Genomic DNA, 17,759 nt, shown 5'->3' on the forward strand with positions numbered 1-17,759 from the left:
CCCAGGTATTTATGGTCTCTCAGAAGGCTAAAACAGAAGGGAGCCCTTGAATCTCAGATTAGACGGCTATTGCAAAGGGCTGGGGCAGATATGGAGAAGATGTGCTTCCAAAGCCTCATCAGATGATAACCTTTAATGGAAGAGCCTGGACATAATCTCACTTTATTTGACCTAGATGCCCTCTGAAGGAAATAGCCCCACCAATAAACTGGACCTGTGTCACGTAAGGCTTTAAAGCAATTTTTTGAATTGAACATAGGAACTGTGTAGTAGTGATATTGTATACCTCTCAGAACAAAAGAACTTCAAACAGTTATTTGACTTATTGCAGCCCAGAGTCAAAATAGAGCTGCTCATGGTTGATAGCAGTGAATGATAGTCTCAGGTCTAAGTTCAAATTCAATCCACGCTGATTACAAGTTAGGCAGGTTGCTTATTTGTTGTTGTTCTTGCAGGATTATTAAATTGATATTATTGTGAGATAGAAATATAAATGTAAATATTCATGACAACTGTGACCTTATGTTTCAGAAATGTATTGTTTTTATTGGTTTCCCCTAAGTTATTGATTTGATTTTAAGTATTGAATATGAAAGTGTAATCAGTGACTCTACTTTTCAGGGAAATAAACAAGGCTGATTGTAAAATGTCAAAACGTAATTGATCTTGCTGATAAGTATTTTCGTCCTCACTTCTAGCATTTAGCAACTGCGGCCCAGTATTGCTGAGTAGGCATATTTCTTGATTAGTGTTCCTATTCAGAAGCCAATATATTTAGAAGGTCCTACAGATGTGAATCACTTTGCTTTCTAGCATACAATTGGTCAACCTCAGACATTAATTTATTTTATTTATTGTAGAACATTTACCAAAGCTGTCTACTCACTCACAGTGAGAGCAGCTTGTGAATCACTTGCCTATTTCTTCTACGTTTGGAAAAATTGATTTTTTAAATTTATCTTAAAGTTATATCTTACGGTTAGCTTCCTCTAGCTGATTGATGATTTAGAGATTGGTGGACTCATTCCTTTCATTACTAGGCCTTTATTAGACTTGGAAATGAAGAACAAATGCATATATGGAAGATAATAAAAATATGGAAGCTGTTTAAAATCTACCACTTGCACTTATTTTCTGAACAATGCTATATCATTCCATAATTGGGAACAATGGTCCAGTGTATAACAATCAGTTTGAAATGAAACATTTCTGGGGAAGAAGTGGTTAAAGGGTTGCCTTCCCCCCCAAGAATTTTATAAAAGTTTATTATAATTGTAAATACAAATAGAAACAATAATCAGAAAAGAAAGGGAAAAGAAGAAACGAAAGAGTGCAAAGATATAGAAAGGAAAAAAGCAGTGATTTCTGTTTTTTTCAGTACAAAAAAAGTTACATCCTCAACTTTTTGCTTGACATTTTTAGTAGATACAAAACATTTCTTTAACCACAAAGTTGATCTAATCACCAAAACCTAAAATAAAAGTTTCATTTTATTATTATTATTATTATTTTGAGTCTTTTAACCAAGTAAATTGAGTACTTCTGCAGCCCTATTTCTACCTGTATTTCAAATACCTTTAACCAGATTTCTTCAATAATATAAACTTTATATTATGTGACACACAATCCTATGCCTGGTCATGGGAAACATTTCTCTTTATTACCTGGCATTTACTGTTGAACTCATGACCATTTGTACATTATACTGATAAGGAATGTGTAATACTATGTAAAAGTTCTTCAGGAAAGAAGGCTACCAATAGAAATTATGTAATAGCAACTTTCTGGTTTCTTGTCTGATTTTACATTCAATCCGCACCTATCTTTTAATGCCCATCTGGATGGAATTGCAGTAATCTGAACACTTGGCTCGAAAGCTCTGTACTGGGGAGATTCCTAATATGAGCTACAGTTCATTAAAGAATGAAATTTATTTTTTTCTTAGAATTGAAAGGTGCAGAATGTAAACATGTAAAATTACTATGAATTTTGAATTAGTGGGAAAATACTTGGGGCAATCAAGAATGCATCCACCCCAAAGTTAGGAAAATATATAAAATACAATTCTCAGCTTTTATTAGCATATTTAATACACATATGTAAATAAATGGCTAATACTGTTACTTTATATCTCATTTCCAAGTCTCAGAGGCCTAGTATTGATTTATTATGTGCATCATATATATGTGTGTGGGTGTGTGGGTGTGTGTATTGTGTATTGTGTATTGTGTCACAACCCCTGGTATGCCCAAATATGGGAGGGAGCATACTGCTTCCCTTTTCTGTCTATTGGCTCACTCTGGGAGCCACCCAGGCAGAAAGCCATTTTTTTCATTTTTTTTTATGTTGCCTACATATATGCAGTTTTTCAGCCCAAAACCCAGCCTGAAGATGGTGAGTGAGACCTTGCTGAAACGTTGCCAAGACAATCTCAATCTTACACGGGAAAAGACCTGAATACAACAAGACCAGCATATATATACAGATTGTACAGATTGTAATAACCTAATTAAGTAGGTATTATAGCATAAATTATTGGGGCAGGGTCTAAAGGAATTTAGAGATAAATTTGGGAAATATATAAAAGGGCTGTTAAGAAGGAACTTGGAAACGAGATTATCCAGAAATTTGAGTAATTATGAGAAAGAAGCTTAAAGTAACCTCACCTCATAAGAGTCATACCCTACAACAGTGATGGCGAACCTTTTGGCACCGAGTACCCAAAATGGAATGCCCGCGTGCATGCAAATTTGTGTGTGTGTGTGCTGGAGCGCACAGAAACCCAAAGCCTAACTGGTCTTTGGGTTTCCAGCACTCCAATGCGTGCAAAGACCAGAAAAGCAGCTGGCCATGGCACATGTGCCCACAGAAAGGGCTCTGCGTGCCACCTCCTGCTCATGTGCCATAAGTTTGTCATCACAGCCCTACAACAGTGAAGTAGCATTAATTGAATGTCTTGTATCTGTTTTGTGACTTGGCCTGTCACAACAGACTGTCACCAGGTCATTTCTTTCAGGAAAGATCAAAATGACCATACCAAAGACAGGTTACCAGTGGTGCTTTGAGTAATAGAGAGATATCTCGGAGTACCCAGCACTGCCGTATATCTCAGAGAGACACGACAGCAAGACATTGATTGCATGACTATCATCTTGATTTTTAATTTTTTCTAACCTTGGGCCTCACAAAAAATGTTCTCTTTTCTCCTTACCCAATGGTTTTGCCATCAGAAAAGTTGGAGATGCAAACAGAAGTTTAAAAGCCTGGATGGAACAGACTTCGGCTCATGAAAGTCGGTTGTTCATTTGGATTGTCCATGTTTTAAACATCTGAATGAAAAAGCCTGAATTTGGTCCCAGATTTGGTTTTTGATAAGCCCTCCCTCCCCAGACAGATAGGGGAGAGTGGTGTGAAGTCAAATTGGTCAAATTGAAGATAATAACAGACATATATTATCTAGATCTGTAATGGCGATCCTATAGCATGCATGCCATAGGTGGCACACCAACTGTCAGCTCCAGTGCGCATGTGCGCACTAGCCAGCTGATTTTTTGCCCATACATAGGATTCAGGAAAGCCTCTGGAAGCTGGGGAGGATGAAAAATGAACCCAACGGGCCATCTGGAAGTTCAAAAACAATCTGTTTCCGGCTTCTGGAGGGCCACCGGGGGAGGTCATTTTCACCCTCCTCAGGCTTCAGGAATGCCTCTGGAGCCTGTGGAGGGATCATGTGTGCATATGCAGGAAGATGGGGTGTGTTGTGCTTGCATGGGCAGGTAGGGGGTTGGGGAGATTGAGTGGGCGTGTGTGTGCAATTTGGGCACGCCGTAAGAAAAAGATTCACCATCACTGCTACAGTTGTTCACAGTATCTTCACTTGTTAGTGTTTTTGTATATTCTGGTATTGTTATAAAAGTAATATGGACTAATGTTTTAGACAGTGGAAGACAAATGTAGAAGGCAAATGTTCAGTTAATTTATTTAAGCACTGTTTGGGCAAATTTACTATGCTATGAAGCTGCTATATATGCATGCTAATTCTTCGACTAAATGCATTTGTTTGAAGTTCCTCTTTGATTATGGGCCCTTGGTTCAGATTTCTTGGCTAATTTGCTGCTCTGAATAGATTTGTATGCTGTCTCTATTGATAGTTTACTTGTTTCCTTGGAGCTAACCTTAGCCTTGCAATTGTGTTAGACATGAAAAAACAGGCAATTATTTTTATCCTGTCATAAAATTTTATCTTCTTACAAATGCTTCATTTCCTTGCGTTTTCTACCTATATGCTCATTATTTTTATAGAATTATTCATGAAATGTGGACTTCATTTATTAGCTGATATCCATAGTTGTGTGGATGAAGTTCCTGTTGCTCTACCATCTTCCTCTTTTCTACCCTTTTTTACACTTCCTTCTGCAAATCTGCTGCAAAGGGGATTCCCATCCTTCAACATAAACTTAGGAAGCTAAGAGAGAGGAAAGAAAGTTCATTCTTTCAGTTGTGTGCATTCAGTTGGCAGACAGAAAGGCTTGAATACCAACTTTTGAGTTTACATATTCTTCTAGTTCATCTGATAACTATATTTTGATTGATTTATTAGATGCACACAATAAAAAAGGCCAGGAAATGAATTCATAGGAAGGCTAAAATTATTTTCATTGAACTTGGCTATCATAATTGAATCTTGCAAGTCTGACTGTGCTGTACTTGCTCCTTATTATGCTCTAGTGAATTACAGAGAATGCCTGCCTGAGCCACTTCCAAATTTATCTTCTTGTGGACCTAGAAAATGCTTCCACTCTTTACGCTTAGCAATGGAGCCTGTATATCTCTGTCAAGGTCATCTTACTTACTTTCAATCCTAGGCTACTTTAACTTAAATGACTGGATTTCTTTTAAAGCCAGAGGGAATGAATTGGAACACTATTATAATTGTAGTAAAGTCTAAATAAGATTTTGCATATTTTATTTGTTTCTAGGGAACTGCAAAAATGATGTATAAAGCTGATTCTAGTAACAGAGTTACTCAGAATAGGGCTTTTTCTATTAGTACATTTGGAGAGCACACTATTAGCAATAAAGCAAGAACTAATTTCATTTTGACATTCATCTGAATGAAAAAGAAGTTCAAAGTGGAAAATAATAAAGCATATCTGTGGTGCAGGCAGTGTCTTTGGCTCTTACCACATATTGCATCTAAAACAGTGGTGGGTTTCAAAAAAATTTGGAACCTACTCTGTCGGTATGGTATCTATCCTTTGTGGGGGTGGCTTGCCGGCCATGTGACCGGGTGGGAGTGGCTTGCCAGCCATGTAACCGGGTGGGAGTGGCCAAGACGATGTCACTGAATTCTTTGCCCCAATGGATGAACATTAAATAACATTAAAATAAGTACAAAAACAATAAAAGAGCTACTTCCTCCGCGAGCTGCACTGGCTGCCTGTTGATCTCCGGGTGCGCTTCAAGGTGCTAGTTGTCACCTACAAAGCCCTTCATGGTATTGGATCTGGGTACTTGAGAGACCGCCTACTGCCAATTACCTCCACTAGGCCAATAAGATCCCATAGATTAGGCCTCCTCCGAATTCCATCAGCCGGTCAATGTCGACTGGCAACTACCTGGAGAAGAGCCTTCTCGGTGGCTGCTCCGACCCTATGGAATGAACTCCCCGTGGAGATTCGTACCCTCACCACCCTTCAGACCTTCCGCGTAGCCCTTAAAACCTGGCTGTTCCGACAGGCCTGGGGCTAAAGACTTCAACCCCACCCGAATAGTATGACTGTTGTGCTTTTTAACGATGTATTGTCTTCATGTGTATAACTTGTTTTGTACTTCCCTCCCCCTGAATTGTGAGCCGCCCTGAGTCCCCTCAGGGAAAAGGGCGGCATACAAATAAAGTTAAAATCAAATCAAAATCAAATACTTACAGCAGGAATATGGCTGTTCTTGCCAGTCTTCAGTATCACTGACTCCAATGAATGGGCTGCACAAAGAAGAGACACAGAAATGAACTCTTTCATTGCCATCATTGAGATGAAACCAGCACACAAAACAATAAAGACAGCTACTTACAGAGGGAAGATTACTGCCTTGCTGGTCTTCTGCACCACCACCTCACCACATTGCTCCAATAACCAGCACAAAGGAGAGACACAGAAAACAAGACTTTAATTGCATGCACTGCATTAGGATGAAACAAGCACAAAAAACAATAGAAAAGAAAATTACTGTCCTTTTTTCCATCTTCTGCACCACCACCTCACTACCTTGCTCCAATAACCTGCACAAAGGAGAGACACAGAAAGCAAGACTTTACTATCTCAAGGATGAACCCAGCACAGAGCACACCCAGCAATAAAGACAGCTACTTGCAGATGAAGGTTTGCCGGTCTTCTGCACACCACTTAGGTCGGTCCAAGTAGCTATTCAGAAGTTAGTGGTTAGAAGCAATGGTAAAGCAAGATAAGGAATTAAAACCAGAAATATTTTGTTGGCTATTTGAAAGGGAGTACAATATATATTTAATTTTACACATGTTAGCAGCTGCTGGAATTGTGTTTGCACAACAGTGGAAAAACAGATATGAAAATGAATAAATATTACAATGTGCAGGAATAAATAAACTGACAATTAAAATCAAGAATACTTTTTCACGTGGGATTTGTTTTAGCAATTATTAACTAACAGAAACAGAAATTAGAAATCCAAAAGTATGAAGAAAACACCAGTTATTTAGGGAAAGGTCCCTAAATGTATAAGGAAATATTACTAGATCATTATTAATGCATAGATAACTGCGGGACATTACACCCACCCACCCACACACAAACTATGACAGTGCCAGAAAAACACCAAAAAATAAGAATCCCCCCCCAAAAGACTGCAAATGAAACCAGTTTTTTTCCCTAACCCTAAGGACAGGAAAGACAAAGTCACTGGAATAAAAACCATCAAGGCATTGTGGGAAATTATAAAGAACAGTGCCAGGAAGCTCACAGAACCAGCAACCACCTCAGAATTACTTAAACAACGAGGGTGAAACACACTAAATCTGGCAAAGCTGCCTTGCACCAACCTGGCCTGCCCATAGAAAAGCAGCCACTTTGAGACACATAAACCAAAGACAATTTAAAACAAGAATCCATACACAATAAATTTAAGTAAACCATTTTAAAATATTGTATACTCAATACTTTTTAGTAAAACTATTTTAAAAAATTCTATGCACAATAAATAAAATATTTTAAAATACATTAAAAAAATAAAAGAAAAAAAACGGGTCACTTACCAGCAGGCAGAATCAGCAGCACTCCGATGCGATGGATCTGACTCCGATGCGATGGAGGGATGCAACAGGGAGCAGGCAGGCAGAGAGGCAGCAGGACAGGTAAGACACTGGACTGGAGAGACAAGGCCAGCCTGTCACTAAGCACGTTGCCTGGAGGCTTAGCCAGCCAGGCGAGGCTGGAGAGGGGGGTTGGGGGGCTTTTGGCTGTGTGGCGTATGCCAGCCCGTGGCTTTCACTGAAAGCTAGGCCAGCACTGGCGCTGTCGCCCACCCGCCTTTGGCCGCATGATGTACACCAGCACGCGGCTTTTGCTAGGTGAAAGCTTTTGCTAGGCTAAAGCTAGGCCACTACCACCACCCACACCGTGTGCTTTCAGGCACACGGTGTACACCAGCTCGCGGCTTTCACGAGCTGGCGTAAGCTAGCCTCCCAAGTCCCGCCGCCCCACCTCACGCTTAGTTGCTTACCTGAGGGAAGCAGCAAGCTCCTGGAAGGCGAAGCGAAGGGAGGACCAATCAGCAAGCTGTCAGCTCGGGAACGAGGAAGAGAGGAATGTTGGCCATTGGCATCCCACTTTTAAACAGGTCGCCTCCAGCCCTCTCACTGATTGGCTGGACTGCAGCCAATCAGTGAGTGGTAGGCTGGGCTAACCTAGTTTAGTGCGGACGGGCGGGGGAGCGAGCGAGCTGTGACGGGACAGTAAGGGCGATCGAGCGACAGGGCCGGTGTCGGTGTTCCCGGAAGTTACTTCCGAGTACACCAGTCCTCACCGGCTCGCTGAATTTCACCAACCAGTTCGTCCGAACCGGTGCAGACCAGCAGAAACCCACCACTGATCTAAAACATCTACTTTCAATCACTTGAAGGTGAGAATATCTATGGGTAAGTTTTTGGATCTTGCTTAATTCAGATGTCAGATCATTTGAGAAGTTGCACTCATTTTGAAGGAACACAGCTAAAGTTCCCCATTCAGAACTTCTAAATATGAGGTTGGAGAAAAGGCAGGAATGGAGTTGAGTGTCTGGTTTCATTCTGTTCAATATTTATATGACCATCCCTCTCATATACAATAATCCTGGTAGGTTCATAGCAACAATAAAACAAACAAAAGAAAAGAAAAACATTAAAATCAAAACTACAGTTCATGGTGCCTCAAAGACCTTACTCCCCAATGCATAGCTGAACTCCAGTCTCATCTTAACCTAGCACTTAGGGAAGATCATCTGTTCATAGTTTTCTGGAAATCTAAAAGGGTGGAACCTTCTGAAACTCAGGGGAGAAGGTTGTTAATTTTTTAAAAATCCACCTAAGCATTTGAGAACTCGTGATAGCAGAGATGAAATATTTATGCGGCACTGATACACAGCTATAGAGTGTTACAGTTATACTGGTGGACATGTTTGTTTTTACATGATTGTATTTATGTAAAAATCTTCTGTTTCTGTAAACTGCCTGGAGATGCATTGCATGACAGATAACGTGTAAATATTTGAAACAAAGTGAAAAAGGAGTGAAGGAGAGCAGGGAAAGAATCCAGGCATTCAGTTTCAGCTGCAGAAAGAACAAAGGGTAAACTCAGCAGATTTGGTAAATGTGGAACTTTCTGAAAAGAGACACTCCAAGGCTTGTAGTAGTAGACTACTATATCAGTTAAAAACTAGAATCAAGTTGAAAGGGAATGAGAAATCCCCTAATTCACCTCCCAGGTCAGTGTAGGATTCACTAGAGCATGTTTGATATCTCACCATCCATCCTTAGTGAGGGACATAAAGGCAATTTGGTGTAGTGGTTAAGTTATCAGGCTAGAGCAGGGCTGTCAAACTCTTGGTCCACAGGCCAGATGCATCACGTGCTGGCCACACTTATGCCCAGTTCAGCAATGGGGGGGGGGGAAAGTCCCACTACATCACATGACACTGCTGTGATGATGTGAGTTTGACACCCCTGGGCTGGGCTAGAGACTTGTGAGTTCTCATCTTACCTTAGGCACAAAGTCAGCTGGGAGATTATGGCTCAATTATTTTCCTCAGCTGTAGGAAGAAAGTAATAGCAGACTACTTCTGAAAATGTTGTTGGGAAAACTACTGGGACTAATCTAGGCTATTGCCAGGAGTCAGTATTTAGTAGAAGGCACACTGTCGCCACAAGTGAGGGAAAACTGCTCATTTTATCCATGAGGCAAGAATTTATGTCTCAGTCACATCCCTGCTGAATCATATCTCCGCTTCTTTTTTTTTTTTAAGCTAAAGAGTCTCAAATATTTTAGACTGTAGGAAAGGTGATGAAGTCTCATTACAGCCTAAATCTAACATATAAATCTGTCTGCCAGACAGAAAAGTCGGAGCATCACAGCAAAATAAAAATTAGGAAAATCCAGGACCCTTGGATTAAAAAAAAATTGATTCAGAAATTTGAATTGATTCAAATATTTGAATTGAATTGGTTTTCTTCAAACTATGGGAAATTATTAGAAAATGGGTATTTTTGCATAGGCAAATATCTGTACTAATGCATGAACTGGATCTGAATCTTTTTGATGTGATTTGAACATTTATGTCAAAGGGGTAATGTAACAATTGTTTCTTCAGAACAAATCTTCAAATTAAATATTCACTCAGCTTTCAGGAAGCTATAAAAGAAGCAAAAATGTAGGACTTAATTACCACTATAGAGGAATAAATTCCGAACAATTTTATGGACAAGTATGAAACCAGGTATTAAAAGATTATGACAATAAGAATTCACATTATATTACTGAATCCGATGTCACCAATATTTGTAATGCACTTAATTTAGTTTCAGAAGAATTTAAACAGTTGTGTCATTTTGTATTGATATTGTAAACTTTCTTCCAAAGTTTCTGGATTCATATGTTGAATATTCATGTTTTGGGGTCTATGCTCTCAGAATTCCCAGATGCTGACAAGTTGGAAATTATAGTTCCAAAACATCTGGAAAACAATAGGTTAAGGAAAACTTATTCATGAAATGCCTTTGCTCTTGAGGCTAAACTGAATGTGACACTAGATTGTTGCACTTTTTTTGATGTTTTTAGGATTTATTTTTTACCAAGTTTACATGACTTTGTTTTTATGGTTTAGTTTAAGTGTAAGCTACTCAAGGGACCCATCAAGCTGAAAAAATGGAGTGTAAATAATTATATAAATCAAACCCAAGAAGAATCCCAGACAATTAAATATATAAAGACTAGAGAGGTCAACCTTTTATTTGTTACTACTGACATTAAAAAAGAATGAAAAACTCAGTCGTAAGTTTCCGCTTTTCTTTCTTTTGGAGAAGATACACTTTATAGATCCCATTTAAGATTATAATATGCATTCTAGCAAGCCTACATATGCAACAGATTATATCAAAGTCATGGCAGGGGTAAATAAAAAAGATCAAAGGTTTAAACCATATGATGCCTGCCACAAATAAAAGTAAGTTTTTTTTCCTTTTAATGTAATCAGTATGGAGTATTTAATTGTGTATTCTCCTTTTGTTTCTCAATGACGGAAACTATAACTTTAAGAAAAATGACATTTGTGGATGTTAGCTATTTTTTTGGATAAGAGGAAGAGCTGCTACCAAGGCAAGAATCACATAAAAGGGATCTTTTATGTGACTCTTATGGGACAAGAAAGACAGGAAGTTAAGATGAGTAAACATTTTAAACAAGCTCCTCCCTAGATCACACCAAGATAAAGGAAGGGAGGTAGAAGGGTATTCCGCCTTGAAAGATTTTATACTAGAGCTTTACAATAAAAGTAATACTTTATGGCATTGGTTTCACAGTCCGATATATCATGGACTCTTAATATGGCAGCCTACTCAATTAGCTGACAGCTTGTACAAAATACCTTGGGAGTATGGTCATTTAGCCAACTTAAGTCCATTTAATAGTAGTACCATCTAGCTATTTTAATCACTTTTTGAAGGGTAATATTATGATGCTCTCTGTTGAAGGCTTTGTTGAGGATCAGGTATATTATGAAGCATTCCCTTGATCTATTAAATTGGCAACTGTTTGGAAAAAGATATAGAATTAATTCAGCATAGTTTGCAAACTCATCCACACTGGCTTGTGTTAACTGTAATTTTTATATGCAAATGCTTTCAAATGTACTGCTTGATAAATTGTCATAAAACATTACAAAATCTTCAAGGGCAGAAATCCAAATGATGTTTTTATCCTAAAATAGAAGTTAGCTTGAATATTTTATATATATATATATATATATATATATATATATATATATATATATATATATATATATATATATATATATATATATATATATATATATATATATATATATATATATATATATATATATATATATATATATATATATATATATATATATATATATAATTCAAATCCCAGTAAGGGTATGGCTAGCTAATGAGAGCTAAATAGCTTGAAATAGATCTATACTAGTCTCCCTTTATTTATTTATCAGCACAAATAAAACACACACACACACACACACACACACACACACACACACACACACACACATATATATATATATATATATATATATAAGATTTTTTTATTTATCAGCACAAATACAACACACACACACACACACACACACACACACACATATACATACATACATACATACATACATACATACATACATACATACATACATACATACATATCCAAAGAATGTAGTAGCAAACTGCTTTTATTATGCCCCGTCCCCCAATCTAGTTCTACTTCAGTATGTTTTACCTTGATCAGGCATGGGGAAAAATCCAAAAATTATTGCTTAATATATATTATAGAGAAATGTCTTTGATCACTCAAAAAGCAGTTTAGGAATTGCTAATTTCTGTGAGTACCTTTTGGAATGGAAAATCAGAATGAATTCTAATGTTTTTCTTGAGCTCCTTTAGCTACCTAACACCATTTTATCTACTTTTTTTTAACTAAAGAAAGCTGGAAATTGGTAGATGATGGCTCAGTGAAGGTGGCAAGTGTTTCTCGTCCCTTTGTAAATGTCCATTGCCAAAAGTCTGTCACAGTAGATGTAAATTGTGATTATTCAGGGTAGCCAATTAGAAAAGACATCTCTGAGATTGGTTTTCTATATGGTACAGAGCAGGGCTGGGTTTCTCGCCCCGTTCCAACCGGTTCGGTTGGAACGGGCCCGGCGATGTCCTCGTGCACGCGCGCGGTGCACGCATGCGTACTAGCGTCTGCGCGACGCTCCAGCTGCTCCTGGACGATCGTGCAGGTGCTGTATGCCTGGACGATCGTGCATGCGTGGAAGCGCAGAACTCGTCAAAACCGGGTAAGGACCGCCGCGAACCGGTTGAAACCCACCCCTGGTACAGAGGTGGTATTCAGCAGGTTCTGACCAGTTCTGGAGAACCAGTAGTGGAAATTTTGAGTGTTTCGAGAACCGGTAAATACCACCTCTGACTGGCCCCACCACCATCAATTCTCTGCCTCCTGAGTCCCAGCTGATCTGGAGGGAATGGAAATTTTACAGTATTCTTCCCTTGCCATGCTCACCAAGCCATACCCACCAAGCCATGCTATGTCCACCAAGCCATGCCCACAGAACCTGTAGTAAAAATTTTGGAATCTCACCACTGATATGGTAACTGCTGTTATACTTTATACACACAGAGATATTGAAATACCCACATTAGATGCATGGGTTGGGAAGATGATAGAATGGTATCCAAGGAAATGATTAAAATGAATTGTTTGATCAGTGATAAGACAGTAAGTACTTTTTATTAAATACTGGAAATCCTATAGACTTTTTGCTGAAAATGGAAAAAAATGAATTGGGTGATTGATGAATTGGATTTGCTGATTAAAAAGGGTTGGACATGAAAAGAAGGTAATTTTAATGTAATTTTAATAAAGGAGGACAGAGATTAAGTTAGTAACTTGTAAAGAGGATTGGAAGTTAGTTCTTTGTGTATCTTCTTTTTTCTTTTATTTGTATTTCTTTTCACACTTTTTGTATCTTTTTTGTTTCTTGTTTTTAATCTTACTCTATATTAATTCATGTTTTCTTTTACTTTTGTGAAGATCTTTAATAAAAATTTAAGAAATAAATAAACTGTGATTATTCAATAGCCAGGTGTCACCTGTTCTATCTTGTTTGGGTGTTTGAGTTTGAAGCTTTTTTTGGCAACTCAATTTAGGACTCCTAAACATATTCATTATCCAGTATTCTGTTTATGGTACTGTAGTACAGCTCATCTGATTGCTGATGCTATTTTTGTATATCAGTTTCATTTCCCCCTTTTTAATTCTTTTGTTTCTCACTGTCTTTCTCTATCTCACTGGATTCTCCCCTTCTTTGCAAGCATTCCTATTTTCTGTTCCTTAAAAGTTTCACATCCTGGCCATCTTCTTTGTAAAACTAAACCCTATGAGTAATTAATATTTGCATGAGAATACTAATGTGTCATTGTTCATTGTTAAAAGTTAACTCTTATACTGGCAATTAGAAAATAGAGAAGCACACAGTACTCCAGTTTACTATTTTGAGTTATCCAAAAATTCATTCTTTGCTCAGCAAGATGTTTATGTAGCACATAGCGCCAAACTAACAAAATAAAGAACTGTAAATATAAAGAAGGTAAGTATAGAAGGCAATGAAGAACAACTTTAAATAAAAGCAGAAGAAGCAAATTTCCTGTAATTATCAACAATAGTGGGTTAGGATTGCTCATTTATCTATTTTAAAAATGTTGGGTTTTTTTTCAAACTTAGCACATTTTAAAAAGAAATAAGCATATGAAAGCTAGTACTTGTATTTTACTTAAACTCCACTGCCCTATAATTTGATAGATACTACAGGATGGAAATGCACATGAATTCTTTTATACACCTGAGCTCTTCACTTGTTAAAAGTGCAGTCCTACACACACTTACAATACATTAAGCAATTGTAAACCTGGTAAACTGTTGTAAACTTTTAAAAAACAAAATAACAGTGAAGATACATTTAGCAATCACAACAGAAATTAACAATCATATTCTTAATATGTTTATAGGTTTAAACTTCCTTTTACATATACACATAGTCCTCACTTGGTTAGGAAGTATTTAAAATTTTGATGGGAAACCAAACTACTTATGACCCATTATGAACTTCCAATAGGTTCACTCACACTCCACATTCACATGACTGCATTTTGGGCACTTGACAACCAGTTCCCCTTTATGGCCAGTCATAGCATTCCAATGTTACCTGAGAGAATAGAGGGCATACAAATAGTTGTATAGACAAATAAACCTACAACCAAATAATCCTCTCTTCTGCTACCATCTTCCCCTCTGTTTAATATAAATTGGTTTTTACATGTTTTTGCCAGTGCAAAGCTCTGTCATAGCTATATAGTAAGGAGGATGATATATGAGCCATGACATGGTTTAACACTTTGTGAAATACTGGATGGGTTCTCACAGACAAAATATAATCAACATGTTGCCATAACTTCCATTGCAAATGTAAAGCCCGAGTTTCAGTCAGTTTAAAACTCTATTCCTTCTGAGCAAAGAGGCTATATAAGGCATTTGACACTCTTATGTGTTTACTGAGATCACTGAGAACTTTGAAATAGAGAGGATTATGCTACAACATATCCCTTATGGAAAATCTTCCACTCAGCTTCATTTAAAATGAAAGGGTTCACTAATTGTGGGCTTGGTGTGGCAGAACATTTTAAATATAGGTCTTGTCACCATTCTTAGTTAAACTGACTTCATTCTAAGCAGGTCACCAGAAGTTTAGCCATAAAGAATCTTTCTGTGGAACTTGCTCAATTATGAACTAATATTCTAGTTAGGATGACCTTATGCTCATTTTGGTTTTTTTAAAAAAAAGACATGATGGGTGTTTAGGTATACCCCAAATATAGAGGCTGGATCCACCAAAGAAATTAAATGCACAAATCTAAAGAATGTAATTCTGTGACAGTTGTCTGAGAACAATATTGTATCATGCTTGTTCATGAGTTGATCCAGGATTATTTTATGTAACTGTGTTGATAAGAGCCACTGTACCAGAGCAGTTGGTAGCAGTGGGCAAAGCTATTGTTACATATCATACAATTCCAAGAGAACTGATGGTGAAGAATGATACAGTATGTTAAAAACAATTTTCATATATGCACTGAAATAAGCAGCTCAGTAAGCTTCACCTTTTGTTTTACATGATTTGAAAACAAAAGACCATTGATACACCTGAATTCATTGGCTATAATAGTGAGAGAAATACTTTTTTATGTGACTTTCTTTAAAGTAATCTAATTAACTTTGTGTCACTGACTCCAACTTTTTTTTTATTTTTATGGATTTAATGGCCAGCTAATACATTCATTTACTCAAATATTAGGCCATTATAAAATTTTACTGATTGCTGCTTTTATGTTTGCTTGCTTATTTATTTATTCAATTTATTGTTTCCTGGTTCTAAATGCCTATAGATAACTCAAAACATAACCTAACAATCTGGCAAAATGGCCATCTGGCAAATACCAAAACATCCCCCATCTAGCAAAGGAGCCTGAAACCACCCTATCCCAAAGCCTGAGATGATAGCCAGCTCTTTATGGTTCTTTAGAGCACCAAGGGTGGGGAAGCAATCAAAATCTCAGAGGGAATCACACTCCAGAGGACAGAAAATACAACTGAGAATGCCCACTTTCTGCTTGCTGATATGTGACATTGTTTAATTGGAGTAACCTGGAGCATATCAATTCTCTCTATGCAAATCAGCAAATCAGCAAATCAGACATCATGTAAATAATGACTTCCAGTAACCAGGCCCTTGGCTATGTAGAGCTTTGTAGGTTAAAACCAGAACCTTGTATCGCACCCTAAGGCAAATTAGCATCTGCCCCAGCAGGGCTATCACATGTGCACATCAAGGACTAGTGAGATCTGGACTAGTGAAAGGTTCCACAGTGGTATTCAAGGGCATGTTATGTTATTGTTATTGATTTATTGAACATTATAACACAGCAGTAGGCAATGTTTTTCAGGTCAGGAGAATGTCTGCTCAGGGCTGCCCTTCACAAGTAGATGAAACTAAACACTCCTTCCCTGTATAACAATATTTAACAAAGTGGATACTTTAGTTTTTGGCACTACCAAGGCAGGCTTTGGACAATAAAAGGAGGCAGGGAATTTAGGTAGGGAGGACTGCATGATAAATGGAAAATAGATAAATGAAAGACAAATCATATCAGATCACAAACACATTATAAGGATTTGGAGAAGGGCATCATATCATCAGAAGAGATGCTTTTGAGTGCTTTGAAATGTAACAAAGAAAATCCTGAGCAAAATTAGGTATTTTCATGGACAACAGCAAAAGTTATCTTTTGTTTTTAGGGGATTCTGTTTCAAAAGAAAAAATACACAGCAATCTGGTACGCACTTTATAGATTTAGCTGTGGATCTCTCTTTTCTGACAGTGGATAGAATTAAACATTCAATAACTTTGTAGAGCTGCTACTACTTCTTTTTAAAGAAACTGGTCCTTAAACTTCCTCTCTGATTCTTTTTTCAGTCTGACATTCTGGTTGATTGAATGATAAATCTCCCAAAAGAGGAAGCCTGGCTGAAGTATCCATGTGACTCAAACGCTGTTGCCAAGCTGGAAATGGAATTATGTCTTTTGGACCACAGGTTTGGTTTAAAAAAAACTGGACAATTCATTGCAAAATAGCTCATGCAGGGCTAACATCTTGACATGCATGCACAAACACAGCAGGAACTGATCACACAAAGGCTTCTTCCCACACAGAATGGGAATCAGCTGATTTTGCAATATCCTGCCCACTTCCTCTCATTCATGGATCTGAATATAGAAAGCTAAAGTAGGATGTGAGAAGGAACAAGCTGCATATGGCCTCTTGTGGGAGTTGTATCATCATGTATCTCTCATAAATATCATGCGGAATCAGTAAGCCTTTTGGGCAAGACTCATGTTACCTTTAAATAATATAAAAAAATTAACCATGTTAGGAATTGTATTGGCTAAGAAGTAAACAAAGTCCCAAAGGAAGGATTATATTTTCTGGCTATCATGCAAAAACTAGCAGAAACTGAATTTTAGTACTGAAATGATCTTAATATTTTTTTACATCTTCCCCAGAATAAATTCTCTCAAAATATATCATCATCATCATCATCATCATCATCATCATCATCATCATCATCATCATCATTATCATACCATTTTGGAGAAAAACACCCCAAACCCTAATATATACTAATCTTATCCAGGTTCTGTTTTGTAATTTTGCTTTTGATAAACACATTTTATAAAATTTAAACCAGAAGAAGAATCAAACTCATAGCTAGGTAAAAGTAGGTAGACGTCACAGCCACGTAGTTTGCTCTGAACATTGTGTTAATGGCTTAGCCTTTCCATCCATTGATGTCTGTACAGGAGACTGAATTATATGGAGGACTCAAATT

This window comes from Thamnophis sirtalis, unplaced genomic scaffold (assembly GCF_051295495.1).
Source record: "Thamnophis sirtalis isolate CommonGarterSnake01/CBP01778 unplaced genomic scaffold, rThaSir2_p1.2 scaffold_1, whole genome shotgun sequence".
Taxonomy (NCBI): Eukaryota; Metazoa; Chordata; class Lepidosauria; order Squamata; family Natricidae; genus Thamnophis; species Thamnophis sirtalis.